A 21,368-nucleotide genomic window follows, 5' to 3' on the forward strand; every position below is an offset into this window, starting at 1 on the left:
CCTTGAGTCAAATGTTATCACTCGGGGGCTCGTGAGACCCTCGCAAAAACAGGTCACCATGACTTGTGTGACGCACTCCGTCTAATACTTTGACCATCGTCTTACTCCAAGACTCAGTCAAAGTGGGGGCTAACTGTAGACACCTACTTTTGTCCCCATTCCCGAAAGGGAAGGTTCGATGATGAGAACATAAATCTCCACTTGACAACGCATCTCCTATAAAATAAAGAATCTCAATCACCCTTTTCATTCCACTCGAAACCTGCTATTTATAGAAACCTGCTATTTATGGAAACCTTCTAAAAATAGTAACTGCCGTAATGGGAAGTTGTTAAAAGTGGCAAGTCATAAAAGATAGAAACCTGTCAGAATTAGGTGTTGCACTCCAACATAAATCCTAAATGAGATAGAAGTTGCGAGAGAATCCTATTCCTAATACGATTCGAAAATAAGAGTTACGTATTAAATTAAAATCCTAACGAGCCTAGAGTTCGTAACGGGCCCAGACGCATGCTGTCATAAAATTAAATACGCACTAAAAGACTCGTTTAAGTCTCATACACTCCGGATTCTAAGAGTCCGAATCTGACAAAGAAACGGCCCAGACCCTATTCTCAACGCCTGGCTCTGGGCGCCGAAATCTTCGGCGCCCAGCCCTGGGCGCTGAAATTACCTGGGACGTATTCTTTCCTAATTCCTCGTGGATTAGAGTTCTACAATTCTATCTTTCCACGAACTCTTTTCTATAAATATAGCCCCAAGTTCGACGTGAAAAACAACACACAATTCATATTCTGAGTATTGACTCTAACCCCTAAGCCTAAGCCTCACGCTGCGAAATTGATCACGCGTTCTGTCGCAATCGATCCAAAAATCGAACAGAACGTATCATGTCCCGTAACTTGAGATTCGTTAAAGAAAAGGAGAAATAGCAAAGTCAAAGTGGTTAGTTTTCTGAGAACCGTGACGCACCTCTCAAGGGTGCGTCGTAATGTGCCCCTTCGCATGATTTAATTGCTTTCCTCGCCCTTTTATGAACTGTTAAACTAATCAAATCTGATTGTTCTATCACGCCTAATAAAGATAATATGTTGGGAAATTGGATTATCATGCTAGGTCCCTTAAAACAATCTAAATCAGATAATCGCGGTCGATCTAGTATTATATGTTGCATATTGTTAAAATCAACTCAGATTAGTTTAATAGTGACAGGCTAAAGTCGTATCACCTAATCAATAATAACCTAAGGTCCACTAGCTAGATAGCAAGGGAAGTCAGGATCGAATCCACAGGGAAACAGGCGTTCTTTCTACTATCAATTAATTAATCTAGACTATTGTGAACAAGAGTTGGTTGGTGGTTTGTATGCTAAGACTACGAACGATAATTAAACAAAAATGAATCAATATATTAAGGAATCTAGGGCATAGGTTCGCCAACAAATAATAATCTAGGACATTGAACAATCACGATAATCAACAAAGTAATTAATTAGACTAGCATGCTCTCTCAAGTCGATACTAATCATAGACTTAGAATTAACGGGCTCTCACTACGTATTAACTCTAATTCCACCTATTGACACAGCCTAAACATCAAATTGCATCTCTCGAATCTTAATTTGATATTGCATAACTACCACAATTAAACCTGCGCAAATCTAATTGTATAGTGAAATAAACCAATCAATAGGAATCAATTACAATGCCAACAATCATAATCATTCAATCATCCCTTCATATTATTCATGGATCCCCAACCCTAGAAATTAAACTACTCAAGCATGTTGACAATAAACAAAGCAATAATCATAATTGAAAGCATTATTAAAGCAAGACAATGAATTAAAATAAGAAACAATACCTATTTGAAGAACAAAGGGAAGTGAAAGCTTGAATTTTTATTGAGAATTAAACTAAGTGTTTTTGCATAAATTAGAGAGAAAACTAGGCTAAGGAAAATAATACTAAGGTTCAATACTAGAAAATAAGGTCCCCTCTAAAAATAATTAAAGCTTGTTTATATAGTTTGCCAAAATAAAGCCTAAAAAACGAAAAGTAAATGCGCGAAAAACTGCTGGAGGTTGGCGTCGCCCGATCGGGCGATCCACTCGATAGTCGGCCCGATCGGGCCAAAATCCGCCCGATCGGGCGGATTGCAAACTCTACACATAAACTCCAGGATGACCGCCCGATCCTGATTGGGCGCGCGTTGATGAGTCCAAATTGCTTCTATTCAGCCCGATGGTTGCATTTCGCCCTCAGCTTCCAGGGCGATTTGCAATCTTCAATATAGCTCGCCCATATCACTGAGTCTTACTCTCGGGGCTCAACCATAAGCATCCAAAGCTCCCGAAAGTCGACGATGGAGGTCCCGAACTTCCTCGGGCTCATATAGTGGCCTAGATCAACATGAAACGGGTCTAAAAAGACCAATTTCTCATAATCAAACCTGAAACTCAAGGCACACTCAATAACACATATTAGTACTAGAAACGGCTCCTAAGAGCACGTTTGACACATAAAAAGTACTAAGGGACGGGGGGTGAAACACTATATAAAACGCACATATCAAACCTCCCCAAGCTAGATCCTTGCTTGTCCCTAAGCAAGGAAAGCATCGATGAACACAAGACCAACTTCACCCCCAACATATTTCAAATATCCAAGGTAAAATTCAACAAGCATGCATCAATGTCAACCAATCAAATCCATTCAATCGCTAATCCTTCTTAACAATCGTCACGCAAAGCGAACCACAAATGCACATTGGAATTCAAGACTAGTGCTCACACGCTCGTCACTCATTTATGTGGTGGATAAAAGATGTACCCGTTAGCTCCCCTCCCAACATATAAGTGAACAATGCCCTCCCAAACTCACAACACTCGTGTGTCTAGAAAAACATACACTCAACCTAGTAGTCGACTCGGAATGTGTCATGTCATAACTTGCATTGATAAATAACTACTTTCACGTTAATACAACTCTATGCACAAAGGTCGGAAGGTCTTTCAAGCTTGTAATGATAGGCTTAAGTAAGGGTGTGGTAAATTTGGGTAAAATGTGAGCTTAAAGCCTTGGCTTTGGGGAGCATAAATCCTAGCAAATCCATGATCAATCACAAATGATGACCACAACTCTCCCACTCAACACATGAATAAAACAACAAACAAACCACACTATACTTTCTTGCCTTGATTTCACAATTATAACCAATCACTTATGAAGATAAGAAATTGTAATACCGGAGTGACAAAAGCTTGAATTATTTTGAGAATAACGATTTTTTTCGTTTTTGCTCAATCTCTCTCTTTTTTTTCTCTTTTTTTTTCTTTTGGAACCTTCACATTTTTTTTATTCTCCTCATCTCATTCATTTTTCAGTTCATTTTTTTTCAACAACAATCATGATAAGAAGAACTTCCCTTTTCAATACTCAATATGCTCAAAAATGTACACAACTACAACTCCCTCACCTCACTACTATTAGCTCCCCCAAGCTAGGCTTGGGACTAGTAACCAATGGGGCTTTCATGGGCTTGTAATATGGTTAGTCACCTAATAAAGGGCATAAGCACAACATGGGTAGAAAAAGAGGGAACAAATATATCTAAATTCATCTGAAGGCTACCTAAATAGAAAAATGCCTTCGTCCTCCACAATGTGCATGTATATGAGTCATAAAACACAACTAATAGTTGCAAACCAATACTCAAAATCAATGACACACCAGGAAGCTATCACACATCCTAACCAAGTCAACTAGTCAAGCACCAAGTCCACAAGTAGTTAGTCGGAGTTGACTCATGTTAAGGCATCAAAGCAATCGAATATCAAATCATGGCTAACACATCTACATTGCCCGTCATCAAATACCAAGAATCAAAACAATTTCCGCTCAAGGGGCACAGGGAAGCATGATATTGTATTCATCGGAACGTATTTTTATATATATATATATTTTTTTCAAAGCAATAAACTACTCTACAAAGCAATAAACACACCAAAATAAAGAAATGCGAAAAGAAAAGAAAAACATACCTACAATGTACAAGTAATGTGAAACCCCCTCAAACCAAATCAGACAATGTCCTCATTGGCTCAAGGGGTATGGAACCAACTCGATCCTCATCATCATCAGTGACGGCCATGGCCGCCATCATCATCATCATCACCATCATCTCTGCCACCATGCCCGCTAGGACCCGCTCTCCACCCTCCGTACTGGGTAGGTGTGAAGGTGCCCATAGAACCCGGAGCTCCATATCCCTCCGCGGGATAGATATACCAGGTAGGGTGCTCATAATCTGGGGCAATGTAGCCCTGCCTGGCATACTGATCGTAGAATGGGAACATGGTCCTCTGGTGATCAGCTGCGAACTCCTGGAAACCGAGCTCAAGTCTGCTCAACCGCTCATGAATGGACCCCTGCTCCTCATCTACTACCGGGCCACCCTGGGCCTCCCCGCGTCTCGACGCCCCCTCCTAAAGTAGGTGCGAGGCTCTGGCTGGTACTGGTGGGGCTCTGGCTGTGGGTCAGGCTGAGGCTGGGGGTCAGGCTGAGGCTCTTGCCCAAATCCAACATATAAGTAATGAGCCTGATCGGGTCTGAAACTAGTGCGACCCTGAGGGTCAGGCAAGGTGAAAAGCCTGTTTCCCTCAAACATCCAATACATGGCTCCCGGCCTAAACAACCTATGCTCCCCCTGTAGCCGACGGAGTCCAGCAAAGTAAGCCAAGTCAAGCAGGTTGCTACCCAGAACTGGAGTCTGGTTAGCCTCAGTAAAGTTGGCCGTGGCCATGGCTATGTGGGTGATCAACCCACCAATGGTAATGCGAGTAGTATGGGTGGAAGTGGCTATGGAATAGAATTGGGAGGTCATATGATGTGCAAGGTTCGTTTTGTAGCCATCCTCCCCTTCTAAAACGTAGCCACCTAGAATCTCAAGCTCCGTACTCCTAATATTTTGGGTCTTATCCCTACCAAAGATCGTAAATCCCAGAAACCTGTAGAAGACAATAGGGACCGGGTGTTGTATCTTGGAAGCATGTAAATGTTGCATACTCCCGGGATTGGCATTACTCGTAAGCTTTCCCCACATGGTGCAGTTATTATGGGTTTCCTTAGGTTTCCTACTATAGGTGGTAGACAATCCAAAAATCCTACCAATATCAGCTAAACTCATGGTGTAAGTTCGGTTCATCACACGAAATTGAACCGACGACACATTGAAACTACTCAAAAATTCCAGAGTTAACCGTCTAAATGTGAGACGGAGCATGCTATACATGTTTCTCATACCAACACCAACAAAGACACGCTTGACATCACTTTCAATACCCATTTCATGTAAAGATTTTTGGCATATAAAGCGAGTAGGGATTACCTCCCTCAATTTGAGGTGGATGAATCGTGCTCGTTGCTCCTCCGTAACAAAAATGACATCCGGAAAATCCGTGTCGGGCTCGAATTGCGGCGGCGGAGGTGGTGGTGTCGGTTCCCGAGCTCGGCTCGTCGAAGCTTCATGTTGATTTCTTGGTACCCTTGTGTATTTCCTTTGTGGTCGGTTTGCCATTGATGAAAATCTGATTATTTTGAGGTTTTTGAGCTTTTTGGGTGAATTTGGGGATTTTGTGGGGATTGGAGGAAACTGAAATTGGTTTGGTATAGGTTGTAGAGGATGATAAGAGGGTGATTTTGATGAAAAAATTGTTGAATTTGGTGGAGATTTGAGGGAGATACGGTGGTTGGAAGTTTTTTGAGGTTGGGGTTTAATGGAGGAAGTGAGAGAAAGTTAGGTTGAAGATGAAGAGTAAGTGAAGAAAGAAAGAGGAATCCGTGGGTTATGTCGCTGAAATTGCGTCTCGCCCGATCGGGCACCATCTCGCCCGATCGGGCGGATTTTGAGCAATTCCTTCTGATCGATGCGCGCCCGATCGGGAGCACCTCGCCCGATCCGGATCGGGCGATTTGCGAATGCTTGTTTTCTTGACTTTTTCTGCCCAGAATTCTTCCTTGACTTTTCCACGAACTTTTCCTCAACCGCCCGATCGGGCAAAATAATTTCGCCCGATCGGGCAAACCACTCGCCTTCACCGCCCGATCGGGCGGACCTTAGCCCGATTCGGGCATTCCACTCGTCAGACCGCCCGATCGGGCATGCTGCGCCCGATCGGGCAAAAATAAGCTGCATTAATTTCATCTGTGCACGCCCGATCGGGCGCACCTTGCCCGATTCGGATCGGGCGGTTTGCAGCATGCTCGGCCTTGTACGTAATTTCACTTTCTCGAACTTGGAGCTTTAGGCCTGCACATTATTAAACACCCAAACAACATAATGCCCTCTTCTCGCCTCACTAACACCAAAAACAATACTTAAACACACTTAGGTATGGGAAATACTAACTAAACACACAAAAATAGAATCAAAAATCAAACGTATACTACTAAAGCGATAAAATACGGGTTGCCTCCCGCAAAGCGCTGGTTTATTTCTAGGTCCCGCTCGACCTTGTTACCTCAGATATGCTGTCTATAGGGCGGAGGGGCTGAGGTAATGTACCTCAACAACTCCTACAGTAGCCCCATCATGGTACAACTTCAGACGTTGCCCGTTGACCTTAAATCGCTCACCATTATCATTCGCTACTTCAATAGATCCACACTTGGTAACCGTGGTCACGGTGAACGACCCATACCACCTAGACTTGAGTTTTCCAGGAAATAACTTAAGCCTAGAGTTGAATAGTAAGACCTTGTCGCCCACCGCGAACTCTCTATGCAAAATGTGATTATCGTGCCACTTCTTGGTCTTTTCCTTATAAAGCCGGGCACTATCGTAAGCTTGCAGTCGGAATTCATCGAGCTCACTCAATTGAAGTAACCGCTTCTCACCGGCTAACTTGGCATCCATGTTGAGCTGTTTGATTGCCTAATAAGCCTTGTACTCCATTTCTACTGATAAGTGACACGCCTTGCCATACACCAATCGATACGGGGAAGTACCAATGGGTGTCTTAAAGGCGGTTCTGTATGCCCATAGAGTATCATCCAACTTATCGCTCCAATCCTTCCTAGACTTTTCCACCACTTTCTCAAGTATAGATTTGATCTCTCGGTTAGAGACCTTAACTTGCCCACTCGTCTGAGGGTGATAGGCTAGCCCAGTGCGGTGATAAACCCCATACTTGCGCAGGAGCGCATCCAGATGCTTTTCATGGAAGTGTGACCCCCCATCACTAATCAAAGCGCGCGAAACCCCGAATCTTGAAAAGATGATTTTCTTGAACAGAGAAATGACTGTCTTTGCATCGTTGGTAGGTGAGGCAACGGCTTCCACCCACTTTGACACATAATCTACAGCAACAAGGATATACAAGTTACCCTTGGACGATGGGAATGGTCCCATGTAATCAATTCCCCACACATCGAAAATCTCAACTTCAAGGATCCCGTTCTGTGGCATCTCATACCTCCTCGAAATAGTGCCGGCCCTCTGGCACGCATCACAAGCCATAATAAAAGCCTGTGCATCCTTGAATATAGTAGGCCAGTAAAAACCACATTGTGACAGCTTAGCGTTTGTTTTAGACGGTCCATGGTGACCACCATAAGGTGAAGAATGACACCTACTGATAACACCTTGAACTTCCCATTCTGGAATACAACGCTTGTACAATCCTTCAGCAGTCTCACGAAACAAATAAGGGTCGTCCCAAAAGTAAAACCGGACATCATGTAGGAATTTCTTCTTCTGTTGATATGTAAGATCGGCCGGAAGAATTCCCCCCACAATGTAGTTAGCAAAATCTGTGAACCATGGTGACTGACTGGCAAGTGCAAGTAAATGATCATCCGGAAATGAATCATCAATCGGTGTAGATCCCTTACCATCGTCATACCTCAATCTAGACAAGTGATCTGCAACCACATTCTCAGCCCCTTTCTTATCGCGGATCTCTAGATCAAACTCCTGTAGCAGTAGTATCCATCGAATAAGCCTAGGCTTGGCTTCCTTCTTAGAGAGCAGATACTTAAGGGCCGCATGGTCAGTATAGACTATCACCTTGGATCCAATCAGATAGGTGCAGAATTTATCCAAAGCATAGACTATAGCTAGAAGCTCCTTCCCAGTAGTAGCATAATTAACTTGAGCTTCATCTAAGGTCTTACTTGCATAATAGATGGCATGTAAAACCTTCTCCTTTCTCTGACCCAAAACTGCCCCAATTGCATAATCACTTGCATCACACATTATCTCGAACGGAAGATCCCATTCGGGAGAACGAATGATGGGAGCCGAAATCAGTGCCTGTTTAATCCTGTCAAAGGCCTCAAGACAAGCATCAGTAAAGACAAACGGGGCATCCTTGAGGAGGAGCTGGGTAAGTGGTTTAACAATTTTAGAAAAATCCTTGATAAAGCGGCGATAAAAACCGCATGACCAAGAAAACTTCTAACACCCTTCACATTAACTGGAGGGGGCAATTGTTCAATCACTTGGACCTTAGCTCGATCCACCTGAATGCCCTTATCAGATATCAAATGTCCCAAGACCACCCCTTTAGTAACCATGAAATGACATTTTTCCCAGTTCAAGACTAAATTACACTCTTCACATCTTTTCAAGACTTTAGTCAGATTTAGCAAGCAAGAATCAAAAGAAGTACCATAGACGCTAAAATCGTCCATAAACACTTCCATGATAGACTCAATAAAATCAGAAAAGATACTCATCATACAACGTTGAAAAGTAGCGGGTGCATTACACAGACCAAAAGGCATCCTACGATATGCAAAGGTACCATAGGGACAGGTGAAGGTGGTCTTTTCCTGGTCATCTGGATGTATGGGAATTTGAAAGAAACCAGAATAACCATCCAGATAACAGAAAAACTTGTGACAGGCTAGCCTTTCTAACATTTGATCAATGAAGGGAAGGGGAAAATGGTCCTTTTTAGTAGCAACATTAAGACGCCTATAATCAATGCACATGCGCCAACATGTGACTACCCTAGTTGGTATCAACTCATTTTTTCATTTCTCACCACAGTTGTCCCCCCTTTCTTAGGCACTACCTGAACAGGACTCACCCACTTAGAATCAGACACAGCATATACAATACCCGCATCAAGCAACTAACCTCTTCAATTTGGTGCTCTCTGGCTCAGATTCTCCACCATTAAGAGCCAACTCCAGAGCATCCACTTCAGCACTCCTAGAACTGCTATCACCTGCAGAAGACTCACAACAAAGCACTGCCTCCAAAGGGTCTCTTTCGAGAACTTGGGAGACGTTATCACGAGTAATAAAAATCAACTACATTTATGCGATAGCATTGTTCCTCCTCTAGCATGGGACTTTTTAAGGCACTATTCAGATTAAAAGTCACCTTATCATCCCCAACAGACAAAGTCAATTTCCCACTTTTAACATCAATGACCGCCCCCGCCATGTGAAGGAAGGGTCTACCTAAGATTATGGGAATTTGAGAATCCTCCTGCATGTCTAGTACTACAAAGTCTACAGGTATATAGAATTTACCTACTCTAACAGGGACGTCCTCTAAAACACCTAGGGGGTATTTGACAGAACGGTCGGCCATTTGTAGAGTGATATTAGTAACCTTAAGCTCACCCATATTCAGTTTAGTACAGACAGACAAAGGCATGACAGACACACTAGCACCTAAATCACATAAAGCTTTATCAATAAATACAGTGCCAATGTTACATGGGATGGAAAAACTCCCGGGGTCTTTAAGTTTAGGTGGAGACTTGTTTTGCAAATAAGCACTACATTCTTCAGTGAAAGCTACAGTCTCTACCTCACAAAAAGCACGTTTCCTGGTCAAAATATCTTTCATGAATTTAGCATAAGCAGGAACCTGTAAAATTAATTCAGTAAAAGGAACCGTTACCTGCAAATTTTTGACCATTTCCAAGAATCTGCCAAACTGCTTGTCTAGCTTATTCTTGAGTTGTCGGTTTGGGAAGGGGAGTGCAACAGGTGGTACTTGAATATCTACCCCCTTCTTAACCTCAGTTGTAGCCTCATTCTCATTGACTACCTTTTCAGCTTCCTTACCATCCATAACTATCTTTGGGATTTCCTCACTGACCAGACCACTAGCAGACACCCCAGAATCAACCTCAACTGGCATAGAAGGACCATCATAATCCCTACCACTCCTCAATGTAATGGCATTAGCAGTCTCCCTAATTTCGGGCTGTGAAGGAAATTGGCCTGGTGGCCTCCCTGCAATAGTAGTAGCCATCTGTGCCAACTGTGTATCAATGATCTTGTTGTGAGCAGTAAGAGCATCGATCTTTGCATCCTTTTCACTTAGAGATTTTTGCAGTTGTAGCATCATGTTTCTCATCTCTACTAGCATAGGGTCAGGCTGTATGGTTTGAGGTGGTGGTGGTGGAGGTGATGTGTGTTGTCTAGGGAACCCAGGTGGTCCACTAGACTGTTGGTTGTAGTTGTTCCGTGGTTGGTAGGATTGTTGATGTGGGGGTTGGTATGGTTGCTGTGGTGGATGTTGGACTTGGTGAGGGTTCTGGATATTGTTGCTCCCGTAGGATAGTAGACGGTTGTTTTTGTAGCCCTCATTGTAAGAGTTGGAGAATGGGTTATTTTGTTTGTAGGATTGAAATGCGTGACATTGTTCAACAGAGCTCCTACATTCCGGTGCATAATGACCAGACATTCCACAACTTTCACAAACAGTAGCAGGTTGGGCACTCATAGTAGCTACACTAGCAGGTTGGGTAGGTTGAGCATTGGCTGCTTGCATATTATCAAACTTATAGTGTAAAGCAGTCAATTGGGCAGTTAATTGTTCAATAGAATTTAAATCATGCTTGCCACCCCTATTAGATAGACCTCTAGGATTCCCATACTGGGCATTGTGAATGGCTATCTCCTCAATCACCTCCATAGCTCTAGGCACCTCAAGTTGCATGAACCTCCCACTGGCAGCCGAATCTAACAAACATCTAGATTCATTGCCCAGACCATTATAAAACTGCTAAATCAAGAACCAATCTTCCAAACCATGGTGCGGGCATTCTCTTTGCAAATCCTTGAATCTCTCCCAGACCTCGAACAAACTCTCATCCGCTTGTTGCGAGATACCTAATATCTGACCCCTCAGACGAGCCGTTTTCTCAGGTGGAAAATATTTAAAATAAAAAGCAAGAGCCAAGGACTCCCAGTTAGTGATTTTCAAAGCCGCCCGATTCAACCCATTAATCCATAGTTTAGCTTTCCCACTCAAAGAGAACGGGAAAAGTATCTCCATAGTCTGCTCCGGAGTCAATCCCTTTTGCTTGATGGTGGAACAATATTGGATAAAGGACTGAATGTGAAGATTTGGATCTTCACCTAGTTCCCCACCGTACTGGCGTCTCTCGATCATGTTAATCAATGCAGGCTCAATCTTGAAGGTCTCAGCTGCAATAGAAGGCATGATCGCCTTTGGTAGCACGGACAGACTTGGCTTAGAATAGTCTGTAAGCCGTGGGGTAGGTGGCGGTAGCAGATTTTCGTCACCCATCTCTATCTCTGAAACTGAATCTGTATCTGAAGGAAAAAGATCGCCAATATTATGATCAGAATCAGAGTAATTCCCACACTGTGCAATGAAAGTTCTTTGTCTACGAAAGGTTCTTTCGGGCTCAGGATCAAATGGAGTAAGATTACTAGTACCTACGGTCCTGGGCATAGACAAAGACTACAAAACAATGTGAGATCCGGTCTTAAGGAACGTGAGTTCCTTGAGTAGTAACAAACAATAATCTAGGATAAGCAATCAACAACAGAAAATAAAACCGTGTCCCCGGCAACGGCGCCAAATTTTGACAGGCTAAAGTCGTATCACCTAATCAAAAATAACCTAAGGTCCACTAGCTAGGTAGCAAGGGAAGTCAGGATCGAATCCACAGGGAAACAGGCGTTCTTTCCACTATCAATGAATTAATCTAGACTATTGTGAACAAGAGTTGGTTGGTGGTTTGTATGCTAAGACTACGAACGATAATTAAAAAAAAATGAATCAATATATTAAGGAATCTAGGGCATAGGTTCGCCAACAAATAATAATCTAGGACATTGAACAATCACGATAATCAACAAAGTAATTAATTAGACTAGCATGCTCTCTCAAGTCGATACTAATCATAGACTTAGAATTAACGGGCTCTCGCTACGTATTAACTCTAATTCCACCTATTGACACAAGCCTAAACATCAAATTGCATCTCTCGAATCTTGATTTGATATTGCATAACTACCACAATTAAACCTGCGCAAATCTAATTGTATAGTGAAATAAACCAATCAATAGGAATCAATTACAATGCCAATAATCATAATCATTCAATCATCCCTTCATATTATTCATGGATCCCCAACCCTAGAAATTAAACTACTCAAGCATGTTGACAATAAACAAAGCAATAATCATAATTGAAAGCATTATTAAAGCATGAGAATGAATTAAAATAAGAAACAATACCTATTTGAAGAACAAAGGGAAGTGAAAGCTTGAATTTTTATTGAGAATTAAACTAAGTGTTTTTGCATAAATTAGAGAGAAAACTAGGCTAAGGAAAATAATACTAAGGTTCAATACTAGAAAATAAGGTCCCCTCTAAAAATAATTAAAGCTTGTTTATATAGTTTGCCAAAATAAAGCCTAAAAAACGGAAAAGTAAATGCGCGAAAAACTGCTGGAGGTTGGCGTCGCCCGATCAGCGTCGCCCGATCGGGCGAAGCGTCGCCCGATCGGGCGACGCTTCGCCCGATCGGGCGATCCACTCGATAGTCGGCCCGATCGGGCCAAAATCCGCCCGATCGGGCGGATTGCAAACTCTACACATAAACTCCAGGATGACCGCCCGATCCGGATCGGGCGCGCGTTGATGAGTCCAAATTGCTTCTATTCCGCCCGATGGTTGCATTTCGCCCTCAGCTTCTAGGGCGATTTGCAATCTTCAATATAGCTCGCCCATATCATTGAGTCTAACTCTCGGGGCTCAACCATAAGCATCCAAAGCTCCCGAAAGTCGACGATGGAGGTCCCGAACTTCCTCGGGCTCATATAGTGGCCTAGATCAACATGAAACGGGTCTAAAAAGACCAATTTCTCATAATCAAACCTGAAACTCAAGGCACACTCAATAACACACATTAGTACTAGAAACGGCTCCTAAGAGCACGTTTGACACATAAAAAGTACTACGGGACGGGGGGTGAAACACTATATAAAACGCACATATCAAATAGTTAACGCATGTCCCTTCAATTATTTATGCTGAGCTAGTAAGGATATCCTGCCTTTGGAGTTATCGAAGAGCGAGTACTCCTCTCGGTAGTTACAGTCCCCCAAACCCTCAATCTCTACCTTGCGGGTGTATGTTGAGAGATCCCCACACCAGGGATCACAAGGGAACCTACGGCCGTCGTGGTCAAACATAATTGCACTCCCTTTATGTCACGATAACCGGGTTTTGTCAGTTTTTCTCATTGTCGTTAAAAACTGAATGGCGACTCCTATATTACTAGTTAATTGGGTGTAAACTCACAGGAAATCCAATTACACTTGATTTGACAAAAAGAAACGTCACACCCACGAAGGACGAGGTCGCGCATTAGCCTCGCGCTTTTTCGACCCCCTCACACAAGGCGAGCGAGAAAGCCAGGCGCGTGCGCGGGCAGCGAGGGGTGCCTCACAGCAACGAGCGCTGCCTCGCCCAGCCTCACAAAGCAACTGCTGCGCTACGAAGCAGCGAGCGATGTTGCGCGCAAGCGTGGCTTGGCTTTCTGCGTTTGCGCGTGGCAGCTGCTCGTGCCTTGCTGTGCGATCACTCGTGAGAGGCGATGCTGCCTCGTGGACTCGACGGGGCATGGGCGCAAGCCCATGGCCTCGTCTTGACCCGATTGATGCATTTTGAATTTAATTTTTAATTTTCAGTTCGGAAACGATTTTAATTAATTTTAAAATTCGTAATTTAAATGGTTTTCTTGGATTTTAATTTTGAATATTATAATTATTATAAATTTTATTTATACTAATTATTTTACTAAAATTAAATCTTGAATTAATTTAAATTCGTTTAATTCAACTGAAATAAATTAAATTAATGGATTCGATTATAAATTTATATGAGCTTTAAATTTTCATTAAATTTGTATGTTTCCGGTTAGACTAGAAATACATTTTTATGTTTAAAATTAGTAAAGCATATGAATTTATTGGTTTAAGTGGGAGCATTTTTTAGTCATAAACTCTTGATTAGGTCTACAAATCCTTTAAGGTTAAACAACTTGATTAGAATTAATAAGGACTGAATAATTGGTAGATTATTGGTGCCCTTAATTAATTGCTGCAAATATTTATGTGATGCATAACGTGTTTTACTAACCAGCTATGTGGGCCATTCATGATAATGAATGGGTGAATGGTATATATTGTATATGTACTGTTTTGCAGGTTATGGAGTGACTAGTATGGCCCAAATAGGATAGAAAATATGGTCTGCGAACCATTAATTTGAATGTAATTGGTCTAAAGCATCAAATTGTTTTTCAATTCAAATATGGTCTGCGTACCATCAAATAGTTGTAATTAGTTTAATTATATCTTATCCTATTTGAAGAAAATGGCGCCTCCCACGGAGATTTTCAAGACGGACTTTGAAGTTGAAGCTTCAAGATGAAGTCGGGCCATACTAGATCACATCTATCTTATGCATGCTTTAAGTTATTTATTGCTTTTAAATATGTCTTAAATATGCATGAGATTGTGGCTTGACTATGTTGCATGATTAAGGATTTTAGTTCACTTAAAATCTAACCAACATAGTAAGAGCCTTAAGTTCCAAACTTAAAAATTGAGTTAAAAGGTGCCATGCCAAAATAACACTTACTTGGATATCCTTTTTTCATCGATCTTAGTAATAGTTTTCCGCCATAGCGAGGTGTTACTTATCGATACTAAAGGGGTAAGGTACACAAATAATTGTGAGTACATGTTAGTTTTGGTGAAACTCAACGATATAAGTAAGGAGTCCTTTTATGTCGTGGCAAAATCGATAGGTTTACCTAATAAATTCTTAGACGTACCTATCAACCAAGAGTAGTTTCTAGACTATTAGCAAAAGGCTTTTGCTTACCTAAAATGTTTTAGAATTGAGTCAAAATACATAATGTGCTTAATTCTTCAAAGGTTTTAGGGTCTTGGAATCATTTTATTCACACCTGCCGGAACAATAAATTCGAATAAAATGTCAATAACTTGTTTAAAATTGCTTGATTGCTTTAAATTCAAGTTATTATTCATGATAAATGTTTAGACTTTGCATGCTTCAATGTATGTTTTAATTATTGTTTATAATTAAATATCTTGCACTGCAGTAAATCCTTTTAGAAAGGTAACAAAAAATTTCCTTGATTGGTAGTGAATACAAGAACGATTCACGGAAAAGAGAGAAATTGAGCAATTTAAAATGTACGTTTCTTATATCGACTTTTATGGTTGTTTTCGAATATCAAAATCGAATGGCGAACCGATTGGTGCTTGTGGATTAAAAAATACGATGTAGTTTTGAGATCATAAAGAATTGAGTTTAAACGCTCAGCTTTACCAATGGTTAACAACCTAATATCTTTGTCCATTTAATTCTCGAATGAGTCTAGTCCCTAGACATTTGAATAGATCGATGCTTAGAGAACTTTAGAAGCTTCTGGTAAGATCATCTAGTTGAAACAGAATATTCAACATAAATGGTAAGGACCTTGTTGGAGTGACATTGGACATGTCTAACAAAGTATAAAAGTCAACACTAGAGAATTCAATTCTTAAGTCTATAAGAAAGGGTACAAGAAATAGGAAAACAAGGAACAAACGAAAGGAATTTACGATTCCGTTTCTACCTACAAGTTCATGTTTAAAGAGAAGTGACCTAGCAATCAGACTTCCTTGGTATCATATACCGCTTGAGGTTTTTACTTCGGTAATAACTCAAATAATGGAAGCTAGGCTACACTATTGACCTACAAGTGGGAAATAAAGCATGGCAATGCTACATTAGTTGTAGGGTCATCTAGTTTGTTTTAAGTCCTTTCAAAGGCTGGAACTTAATGGCTATTTTGTTCCATAATTAGCATACCTAATTTTCTGCTTCAAACACAGAAAGACTCGCATTCAAGAAAAACAAAAACAATGTTTGTTTGTTTATTTGAATGAAATGGTCATTTACGGGCTGAGTCAATATGCTTGATTAAAACAAACAACTCTTTAACAATAAAAACTTTACTAGGTTCAAATCAAACCCTTGATTTGAGTTCCATTAATCTTTGGCATTGTTGCTTAGACCATATCAACAAGTTAACATTCATAAGCTCTATTTTGATGGACTTTTGAAAGTTGATTGATTTCTAGATCAATTCAAGACAAGCTAGTCTTACTTGTTGAAAGTAACAAAAAATATGAACTATTGTTAGAACGCCTAGACAATAGAGTTCAAAGCTAAAGAAAGATTTTATGACTTTATTATTTCACATGGTTTTGAGTGCATATTGGTTTATTTACTCAATGTGATATAAGTTTGAATCTGTTTGGCTAGTTCAAAGATTCAGAAGTATAAAATCCACTTGGCAAGGAATCATAAAGATCTAGGTCAGATCATGTTGATGATTACTTAAGTCAAGAATGATCATCAATGATTGTGTGTTGTAAATTCACGATCTAGCTCCATAAGATATGGCATATCTACGTTGGAATAATCGAAGTCATCTAGTATTTGATTCGATCAATGATGAATCATAAAGACTTTTCCTATAATTTCTAAAACAAAATGCTCAACTACCACCAAACTAAACCAAATTCGTCAAAGCTATTGAAAAGTAATTTCAGAATATCTTTTCATAAATATATATCTAAAGAGTTGCTAAACTCAGTGGGAGCTTAGTGTTTGTTATTCAACAAACTAAGGCCCATGTCTAGATATATGTTTCATTGTGATTTATTCAAATGAGGCACAAGCGTATTATTTCTACCACGAATTTTTGAGAACATAATGTTTGTTTGCTCGAAATAATGTCCTTTTGGAAATTCGTTTCCAAAATGACAAGTGGGAGAAAATAGACCTCGAAAGTCTTCGAGGCGAACAACAAACATAAACGGACATTCCGGAGGCTTTTCGAAGTTCTTTAGAAAATCCGAACACGTATTCTTTAAGGACTTTAGAAGTGGCTTTTAAAGAATAAACATCTCTTAGAAGACTTTACAAGTGCTTCAAGGAGAACAGAATATTCAAAGGACTTGAAGTGGCTATTGATATTCTATTGTTTGATGTTCTATACCCAAGTAGGCATAGAGTTTAGGTCACTGAATCTATGCGATTCTTCTATTAGATAGTGAAGAAACCTACAACTTGCAGTCAAACTATTATCATGTAGATTAATGAGTTTGTGACCTGTAAGAAAGCTATGACGAAACCCATATTCCCTAAAATGGTTAGAGGCCACATATAGACTCAAATTTTTTAAATGGTTAGAGGCCATAAAACATACTCAATGTTTTGATGACAAAATTGAAATTTTGTTGATTTGCAAGAATAGTTTCACACCTATTGGTTGCAAGTTTGTTTTAAGGATAAAAACCATCAAACATGAAATTGTGTTCACACACAAAGCTAGATTTGTTGCTAAAGGTTACAAGCAAATTCACGGTGTGGATTGTGTTGAAACCTCGTGCAAAATCGTAATGCTTAAGTCTATAATTCAAGCACTGATTGCATATTGGTACATATGGCAATTGGATGACAAAACATCTTCCTCAGTCAAATGTTGGAAGAAAACTATGTACATGGCATGTCATAGGATTTGTGGATCCAAATAATGCTTGAAATGAATGCTAGCTTATGAAATCTAAGTACAGATTTAAGCAAGCAATTGGGAATTGGAATTGTATTTTAGTGAAGCTAATAAGTATTTTAGTTTCATAAAATGTACATGACTCTTATAGATATATAAGAAGTTTAGTGGGAGTACGTAAAACTTAATTGTTCCTATGTGTATCACACACATATCTCTCTATTGTGAACTAACATTCAAATGCTAATGACTTAGATTTGAAAATTATTCATCAATGACGGACCATGGCGAAACTTAGTACATAATGGGTATTAAGATCTATTTAAAAAGATCTTATATTAATGTTTTGGATTAAGTAATGGCATTTACTAAGTTAAACATCAAAGGATCTAATTAAGATTCTTAACCTATATTATATGTCAAAGAATTTAGCTGTATTTAGTATCTACTGAAAATAGATAGGCTAAAGTTACATGAATAGAATTCAATTGGGAATTATTCTGCAAAAGAATTTATCATGTATGATATAATATGAGGATCGCCAAAAACGTATCGTATAACTTTAGGCATGACGAACATATACCAATCTCTATTGATCTCAGTGAAGATCAACTAGATTGAGATCAAGAATACTTATGGTACTTGAAAAGGTACATAGGAATAATTCTTGATTCAAGGAAATAAAGATATGCTAAATATTGATGCTACACGCATAAACACTGGTAAAGGATCAAGCACGATCCCTTTGGATTTAACCATTGGCAAGGACGAGCTATAGAGCATCGTGTTTTGAAATGGCAACATGGATCGGAGACCATGAGTTGTTGCGTGGGAAATTAAAGATACAGCTGGAAAGTCTTCCACATATTTGTGAACTGCTTGGATAAGTAAATCCAAACAAAGCATCACTAGCAACCTAAACAGTTGAAGTAAAAGTACTTATTTGAGTCTATATGTGGCCTCTAACCATTTTAGGGAATCTAGCATCACTAGCATCACTAGCATCACTAGCAACCTAAACAGACGACTAGAATGCAAGATGACTAGTAGTTCTGTTTCTTGAACTATGTGGACATGGCAATGTCATAATCATTTGCATAGATACTTACTTTGCGAAGACTAGTATCGGACAGACCTATGAAACTTTACTATAAGAGATGAAAATCTGTCATAAGTAAATTTCATTAAAATTATTAGACACTAAATCCTCAATACCTGAGTGATTTGAGATTACTTGTTTGAGAACTGGTTGCTTTGACGTTGACCAACCGTCGCACCGTAAAAGGAGGCTATAAAGGCAACGCTCAGGTAATCACCTATCAAACGAAGTCTAATCTCAAGATCACAAGATTGGGATTGTCCTCCCATAAATCGGGATGAGATGCTTAAAAGTTGTACAAGGCCACTCGGAGAGCTAGAAACTGTAAAATGCATGGCCGTGCTCGGATGAATCATAGGCTATGATTATCTGTTTATTTGATCAGTTGAACTCTGAAACCAAGAAACACCTCTGGACATAATAAGGATGACAACTCTTACCTTATGTTCAAGAGCAAGCATCGAGCGACAAAGGAATTAGGAAATGCACACTTGTCCCTAAGGACAAGTGGGAGACTGAAGGAAATAATGCCCTTGGTCCAAGTATGCATATAATATTAAGTCTAATAAATGCGGTTCAGTATTAATTAACTAGTTAATAATTCAGTGAGATCAAGTGAGCTGAATGCCTAGCTAGAGGCCGCTTCAGTTCAAGTGGAATTAACGATATTAATCCACAGCTTACTCTTGACTGAACCCGTAGGGTCACACAAATAGTACGTAAACGGATCAAGTATTTAATGGTATAAAATACTCCATCTATGGATATTCAGAATCGACGGATCTTGGTTTCAGTGGGAGCTGAGATCGTCACAAGCAAGAAATGAATACTCCGGAAACGATGATATTTCCGGAAACGGAAATATGGATCGTATCGGAAATGAAAATATTATCCAAGTCGTAGATGTTGCCGGAAACGGAAACATGGTACGTATCGGAAAATATTATCGGAAATGGAAATATTGCCGGAAACGGAAATATTGTTAGAATCGGAAATATTATCGGAATCGGAAAATAATTCCAGAATCAGAAATATTAAATATTGTTCGTATCGGAAATGCATTCCGGAACCGGGAATTTAATCGGAAGCGCATCGTACGAATTAGCATCGGACGAGGCTTGCTAGACGAAGGCCCAGCACGAAGCCAGGCCCGCGCCCAGCAAGCCGAGCGCCCAACACGGAGCTGCCACAGCCTCGCCAGGCCCAGCGCAAGGCTAGGCCCAGCAAGGCCTTGGCGCGCGCGCTGAGCGTGCTGTTGGGCTACGAGCAGCGACTGCTCGTGTGGGCCGCAAGGCCTGCGCGGGTGGTGCGATGCTCGTGGCCATACGATGCTCATGTTCGTAACGAATCCTAATCCTATCGGAATTCATGTATTGATTAAATCCTAATCCTAATAGATTAAATTTATTATTTAGAGTTCAAGTTGGATTCTAATTAATAAATCCACATCCTAGTAGGATTATAATTCCTTTTCCATACCTCTATAAATAGGTGCCTAGGGTCATAATTTATAGATACAATTGAAGTATTCAAAGGTAAGATTTTCAAGAAAAATCAGCCACTCTCTTGCCCCTATTTAGCCGAAATCTATACTACCTTAACGGCGATTCTAGTTGGTCAAGCTTAAGGCGGATCCGGACGTGCTGTGGACTATCTACGGAGGGACGACACTTGGAGTCCTAAAGACTTGTTCTTGTTCGGTTCGGGAGCAGCTAGGGAGGGCACGCAACAAAGTGTATGCATCTGAATTATGCTAAATGATTATGTGTAAGTAATATGCTTCCTGGCTTTATGGTTTTTCCGCATGATTTATGTTTTGTCATATGTATCATAACCTAACACGTGGTTCCTCCATGGCCATTTTGTGTCTGTCACCAAATAAGAACCATGGTTCAGGGCGTCGACAACGGCCATTGCAGATGCCCCAATTTGGATAGATCTTCCAGAAAAATCTCTCAAATTCCACCACCTGGATATGCTGAAATTAATAGGGAACACAATCGGAAAGTTCGTGAAATCTGACAACCGCGGTGCAGAAAAGAACAAAGCCAACGATGCACGTATCTACGTGCTCACAAACCCGGAAAAACGGTTACTGATGTGGTAACCTTTTCGGTGCCGACATGTCACCCTTTCCTTGGAGGTATCAATATGCGTTGTCATTGTCTTCTTACAACTTACAAAACAAGATATTCTCGAAGGAATATTCCCTCCGATGCCCAAGTAAGTATTTGAAAGAGAGAGAAAGTTGTGTAGAGAGAAGTTAGAACAGAAAAATTAAGGTAGGTGGGAATGAATTGATTTCCCTTTTGCCTTGGGATCTGGGCTATTTATAAGTCTAGGGCTTTGGGATTTTTTTCCTAAAATCCTAGTTTATCTGATTG

The 21,368-nt window shown here is 40.4% G+C and overlaps 1 non-coding gene across 1 annotated transcript; it reads left to right on the top strand.

The window, feature by feature from the left end:
• Window positions 1–11,056: 11,056 nt before the first annotated feature.
• Window positions 11,057–11,163, top strand: LOC130466490 (small nucleolar RNA R71). Its single transcript, XR_008926714.1, has one exon. It is a non-coding gene; the product is annotated as a small nucleolar RNA R71 (small nucleolar RNA).
• The last annotated feature ends 10,205 nt before the right edge of the window (window positions 11,164–21,368 follow it).

Source organism: Spinacia oleracea, chromosome 1 (genome assembly GCF_020520425.1).
Source record: "Spinacia oleracea cultivar Varoflay chromosome 1, BTI_SOV_V1, whole genome shotgun sequence".
Taxonomy (NCBI): Eukaryota; Viridiplantae; Streptophyta; class Magnoliopsida; order Caryophyllales; family Amaranthaceae; genus Spinacia; species Spinacia oleracea.